This window comes from Lathamus discolor, chromosome 3, assembly GCF_037157495.1.
Source record: "Lathamus discolor isolate bLatDis1 chromosome 3, bLatDis1.hap1, whole genome shotgun sequence".
Classification (NCBI taxonomy): Eukaryota; Metazoa; Chordata; class Aves; order Psittaciformes; family Psittacidae; genus Lathamus; species Lathamus discolor.
This window is the reverse complement of record NC_088886.1, coordinates 126,682,373-126,688,837: the sequence shown is the minus strand read 5'-3', so window position 1 is coordinate 126,688,837 and position 6,465 is coordinate 126,682,373. Positions and strand designations below refer to the sequence as shown.

The window sequence follows — 6,465 nt, the reverse complement described above, 5'->3', positions numbered from 1 at the left end:
TCATCACAAATAAGGTTGAAAGGGTAACACCTATCAGTGTCATAGTTTGCAGCTGAGGTTTGTGTGGGCAATTGTTTCCTTTTGCACTGCCCTCAAATAATTTTCAGCAAGTTCCATCTGGGTTGTAATGAAGTTGATGACTGCTGGTGCCTGTGCCTATTTAATGAATTGATGACAATAACAAATGTCTATACATCCTTCATTAGATGATAAGGAAATGACTTTACTCTGAAGTTGGGATTGCTGGAGCTTGGCAGCTTTGCTGGAGGGGTGGACATGGGGGTTAGTTATTGAATATATTATGTGTGCAGACAGAATTCCTTCTGTCACCTCCTGAAGCTTTCAACCTTGTGAGTATTCACTGCTAACTTTCTCCAGCAATAAAGGGAGAAGAGGGAAAAAAAAAAAAAAAAGAAAACAATTCCGCTAGAACAAAAGTAACATTTGATTTTGAAGAGTTTGGAATAATATGTTCAGTTTCCTCCCCCGGGATCAAATGAAAAGTAGAAACCTGTTCACTGTCATTTATGTCTCCTCATTTTAGGAATGCAATGTGTTATCTCCAGTACAAGCATTTTGTGTCATGATGTCTGGAGACCTCTTTTATCTAGCAATGGCCAAGAAAATCTCAGAGGATCTGTAAGACCTTCATTATTCAAATCCAGCAGGAAGGTACACTCCTGACTTCTGAAAGGGATCATATTAAAAAAGGGAAGAGTAAACTAATGAGGATTTTTTGCTTTTATTTCTGTTTATATTTTTGTGTCAGGATCCTTTGGACAGTTTGGTACACCTGGTGCTCTCTGATTTAAGAAGAGCACACTTCAGCTATTTTCCCCCATAGTTTTAAGTATCCCAGATTTGTGTAACTAAAGGTACTGCATCCAATTAGTCTTAAAAGTGACAACCTGAGCGAAGAGGGCACTACTGTGATTTGTGATTGCTACGTGTTTTTCTTTTTCCCCAGACCTCCTAGGTCAAAACCCATTGGGAAGAAAAAAAAAGCAGTGAGAATTTAAACATTCCTGTTTATCCTTTCTCTGCTTCACCAAAACATTTTCCTTCCTATGGTTGCGTGCAGTGCACTCACCTATACTTTGTATGTAAGGTCCACTGTATCTCATTTTCAGACCTGAGTTATCTCTGGGAGGATTACTAATACTTGCTGTAATACAAACCTATCAGTAGCACCCCAGTTTTCTCCACAAGTTTATTTGTTTTACTCTTAAAGAAGAAATATTCCCCTAAAGTATTTGATGTCGCTAGGGTTATTCCAGACTTAAACAGCTGGGACCATAAGCTAACATTGGCATTGGGTTATCTTCAGAATGGGTGCCTTTTGGCTGCAGAAATGCAAAGCTGGCAGTCTATAAAAGATCACTGACTGTAAAAAACCTTGAGTTAGTCCATACTTGAGTTTCATCCCTTTCTGATGCTGTGCTCAATTCTCTGCCCTGTAATAAAACTTGGGTGCTAGATCACATGACCAACAAGATAAGTACATAATTTAAGTACTTTAAATAAGTAGTGTACTCAGGATGTATGAAACAGATTTTTAATCCATCATGACTATTGTATTATCAGTCCTGCAGCTCACTAATTTCTATGTGGCAATAACTTGTGACAGTCAATTCAATGACACCCCATTCAGTACTGCTCGTTGCACTGTAGCAAAAGAAGAATCTGAGACAAATGTGGTATCAAGGTTTAACCATTGTCATTAAAGTCACACTAATAGCATGGCTGAGTTGATTTCTTATTTTATTATTTTTTTACTGTTTAGTGGCCTGGGCACTGAACTGTCTTTTTCTCCTCCATTCTTCACTTTGGAGATACAGTTTACACAGGAAAGTTCTGAAATATTTTGAGAAGGCAGAAAGAAGCTCCTGGAGCAGTGCCCTGCTCTCTTTCTCCTGATATAAATGTACTCAACCTCTTTGCCCTGTTGTAATCTTAATGGTTGTCCAGTCTAGGTCTTCTGAGGTACTTTTATGAGCCAGCAGAATTATAGCTTAGTTTATAGACCATTATTCCTGGCGGCTCCTTCCATTTTCAAGGCAATATATATATTCTGTAAATGCAGCTGCTGACCAAACAGCCATGTATAAAGCTCTGAACACTTTTTTTTTTTTTTTTTTTGCTAATAGGAAACAGATTCTCAAGAGCTAACCTGATTGTTTCTTCTCCTTGTCCTTATTGGAAAGTAGTCATGAAAGAAAGAAAAGTGATGGAAGGGTAAGTGAAGTGTTCTGCCTTAGAGAATGTCCTTGTTAGTCTCCAGAAAGCCTGAGATGTAGCCAGGAGGGTAACATAAAAGCTGAATCTTCAATCTGCTCCTTTTATATCTTATTCTCACCAGACCACTTTCAATCATAGAAACCCTCAGCAATGTCCTTTTTTAAGACCTGGCTAGCAAACACATGGGGAGGACGAACTGGACACAGCTGCAACATTGATGGGCTTCAAACAGACAAATGTGTAATTTCTCCTGCCTAGCTGAGAAATTTAAATGGTGCTTTCTCCCTGCTCTGAATTTTATGGTCTGTTGCTCCATCGTAAAAAAAGAATCAATTAAATTGCTGCTGATAGAGGGTGGCTCAGAGAGCTGTCTCTATTTGGGTCATCCCAGGCAGGTAATGCCACCAGTGCCAAAATACAGGAGGTCCATGGACTTTAGCGAACTCACAAATGGGATATTCTGCTACAGGAACCCAGCCTACCACTTGACAGCAGCTCTGCTGTCCTTGAGGACCTCTTATGGCTGTGGCTCTGCTATATCTTGATTAACCCAGAGTAGGGATTGCCTGGATTTGTTATCCCCAAAAATGTGTGACCATAACTTTGTTGTGGATGTTATTCTGCCCAGAGGACAGAAATAGTGTCAGCATTGGCAGCTACATCTGAGAGAGAACCAAGTGCACTGTACGTTCTAGCATGCAGTTACTGCCTAAGGTTGAGAAATCTGAGGTAAGTAGGGGAGCAGGATTTTCCCCTGCTTTCTCATAGTGTCAGTGGCATGAATTAAATGCTTGTATTCTTTTATTTTCTTAACAGCTGTCTGATACTGTGGTCTTCCTTCTTCTAAACTTATATTATTGTGTAGAGAATAAGAAACAATGAAGACTTAAAGTGGCAGTACAGTTTGTTTTAAACAAACCACTTGGGAGTCATTTCCTCCTATTAAAAATGTTTTTCACAGTTTTAGAATGCAGTTTTTGTAGGGGTACTTCATTGCTCCAATTTTCTCCAGGTGTTATTGCAGTTCCTGGAAATCCTTTGAAATCTGGGCTATGCTACTGTATGAACGAAAGACCATGTTAGGGAGAAGAAAATGTGTGAAACATAAAACATAGTGAAACATAACACATCCTTTCCAAAAGCCTTTCTTACTTTTACATTAACATCCTCTAACTACCATGAGATAGACTCATGTGCTGGGTTTGGCTGGGAGAGTTAATTTTCTCCATAGTAGCTAGTACAGGCTATGTTTTGGATTTGTACTGAAAACACTGTGGATAATTCAGGGATGTTTTTGTTACTGCTGAGCAGTGCTTACACAGAGTCAAGGCCTTTTCTGCCTCTCACACCACTCCACCAGGGAGTAGGCTGGGGGTGCACAAGAAGCTGGGAGGCAACACAGCCAGGACAGCTGACCCCAACTCATCTAAGGGATATTCCGTGCCATATGGTGTCACGCTCAGCATATAAATGTGGGGAAGAGGAAGGCAAGTGGGGATGTTCAAACTTCTGGCATTTAGTCTTCCCAAGTAACCGTTATGTGTGGTGGAGGCCTGGTTTCCTAGGGATGGCGGGACACCCGCCTGCCCATGGGAATTGGTGAATGAATTCCTTATTTTGCTTTGCTTGCGTATGTGGCTTTTGCTTTACCTGTTAAACTGTCTTTATCTCAACTATGAGTTTTATTACTTTAACTTTTCCAATTTTTTCCCCCACCCCACCAGTGGGAGTTAGTTGAGCAGCTGTGTAATGCTCAGTTGCCAACTGGGGTTAAGCCACAACAATACCAAGTGAATCTACCAAGTGAACACTTTACCCCCATGTGGCTGCTGTGAAGTTGTTGACACACTGATGTGGGTTTTCTTTATTATCTAGTCTTATTAGATTGTGGCCTGCAAGCACATTCAGTATTTTGGTCAGACAGGCCTCTTAAAATGGATGGAGTCCATCTTTATTCTACAGAAGTGATTAGGACCTTTTGTTACTACTGCAACATTCATTTGCTTCAATCAATCTTTTAGGTTTTAGAATCCATAGATTGCCAAGGTACACATGATTTCAATCCAGGCACTGGATTTAAAAGTTAAAATTAGAAGCCTACCTTTCCAATCCTGGCATTTTCTGAACCTTAGTGGAGATGATGGTTAGTTGAAGTTTAACTGTTCTCTGAACCATTGCTTAAGTGTGTTGTATGCTGCTGTTACAGACTCTTGCATCTTCCTCAAGATTGCTGGTCAGCACACAAATCCATCCTGGCCTTATCTAACAAAGCTTTTAATATTACCCTTGACATATGTCTCTGCAACACTTCCAGAGCAGCTTCATAATTCATTTTCCTCAGCAAACTTGAAGCTGAATCTTCCAAAACTTTTACTTCCTTTTTATTTTGGAGATAGATGTGTAATCTGGTGAAGAAGACGTTTATCTGCCACAGGGAGATAAGGAAAATCCTAGTCTTCAATTCCTTCTCTAGTAGGCACTTTTATTATTTAGACTGAATCTTACTCTTGGGTATCCGGCTTGTCTCTTTTTTGAGAATCCAAACCACAGTTGTTGAATTTTATTTTTTTTCAGAATTGATAAGGAATAATCATATATTGAGTGCTTGATCTCACTGAGGTAAAGGTTTTATTTTTCGTTACCTTTCAGTTTAAATGGTTAATGTCGAGGAGCAGGTAAGGATTTACTAAATAGTAAGTACATCTTCCAGCAGTCTGCTTTTCTCTGTCTTCACATAATTTGAGCCACAATTTTACAATTCAAAAGGAAAGCCTAACAGTGAGTGAGTGTTTTTAAGCTTAATAATACAGTCTACACTGTGGTCCCACAAATACTGAGGTCAGCAAACAAGGGGAGTGGAAGCAAAAACTAGGGGAAAGGAATGGCGCCGGACAGCAATGACCTGTGAAGTCTGCATCTTAAGAAACTGCAGCCTCGGAAACTGTTCAGGGTTAATCAGAAGCAACACAATCCCGAGGGTATACATTGGTTTGGCTGCTTTGATGCTCTCTGTACTTTTGAGCTGACACTTCTTGCTACCAGATTGGCATATGTGAAGATGAAGGAAGGCAAAGAACTTGCAGCTGGCCCTGAACACAGACACAGAAATCTGAAGGGATGTTACGACAGCATTAGTTCTACTGCTGCTTCTGAGCTTGGTTTTCTTTCCCCTCATTAGGAGCTGGAGTGAAGACTACACTTAGAGTAAACAGATGTAAATAAGAAATGGATGTTTTAGGCCACTTTTCAGCTATTCCAAAAAATGTTTTCGTCATCTTGAATGATTGCAGAAGAGTTGATATCACAAGCTACCTTTTTTTCTTTTCAATAATGACTGAATTGGTTCAAAGTAGTTTGAATTAATACTGATTTTTAATTAAAAAAAAACACACACAAAAAAAACCCACCCAAAAAATAATAATAATAAAAAAGAACCAACCAGAAAACAAGCCCCACACAAAAAAACCCAAGCCACCTGTTATAAATATTGATCCTTCACCTTTTCCATCTGAGACATAAAAAAAGGTTTGACTTTTGCAGAAGCTTAGAAACATTCTTGTCAGTTTTCCTTCCAACTCAGCTGGTAACAGAATCCATATTTATGTACCAAGCAAGGAAAGTTACAGAAAAACCACAGAAAAAAAATTCTCTAGCCTCTGTATGACACTGATTGTAGTTATCCACTGCTTGCTGCTGCAGTTGCTTTGAGATACCCATTTTAATTCCTGGGGACAAAAGGAAGCTAGTGAGACCATGGGTTGGAAAGTACACTGAGGATCAAGCTGCTGACAAGAAAAGTGACATTTTTACTGTTATTATTAACACTAGTATCAAAAGAATATGTCCGAACTCTTAGGTATCAGGATTCCTCTGTGACAGCCATTAGATATACATGTGATGGGAGAAAATTCCTTTCCCAGTCAGTTGGCAATAAAAATAGCCAAGATGACAAGAACAGACTTCTTCAGCCTGATTTTTAGACATGACAGACCAAGGCAGAGAATGACTGAGTTGAAGGAGGCTTTCCCACCTCACAGGGAATCTACAGTTTTGGGTGTTTGTCATGCACTCTGCTCAGTCATTTCAACCATAAGAGGTTCCCTTTCTCACCTGGAAATGATAGAAGTGGAAGTAATTCTGTACTATCCATTGAGTGGCATCTCAGTCTAACATAGTGCAATGAGTGCAGCTTAATGAGAAAGGGCACATTTACCCCGAGGAAGAGAG

At 39.6% G+C, this 6,465-nt stretch overlaps 1 long non-coding RNA gene across 1 annotated transcript; it reads left to right on the top strand.

Moving 5' to 3' along the window:
• Window positions 1-218: 218 nt before the first annotated feature.
• On the top strand, window positions 219-2,930 carry LOC136011220 (uncharacterized). Its single transcript, XR_010611299.1, has 4 exons — window positions 219-350; window positions 545-672; window positions 2,148-2,235; window positions 2,867-2,930. It is a non-coding gene; the product is annotated as an uncharacterized LOC136011220 (long non-coding RNA).
• Window positions 2,931-6,465: the final 3,535 nt, after the last annotated feature.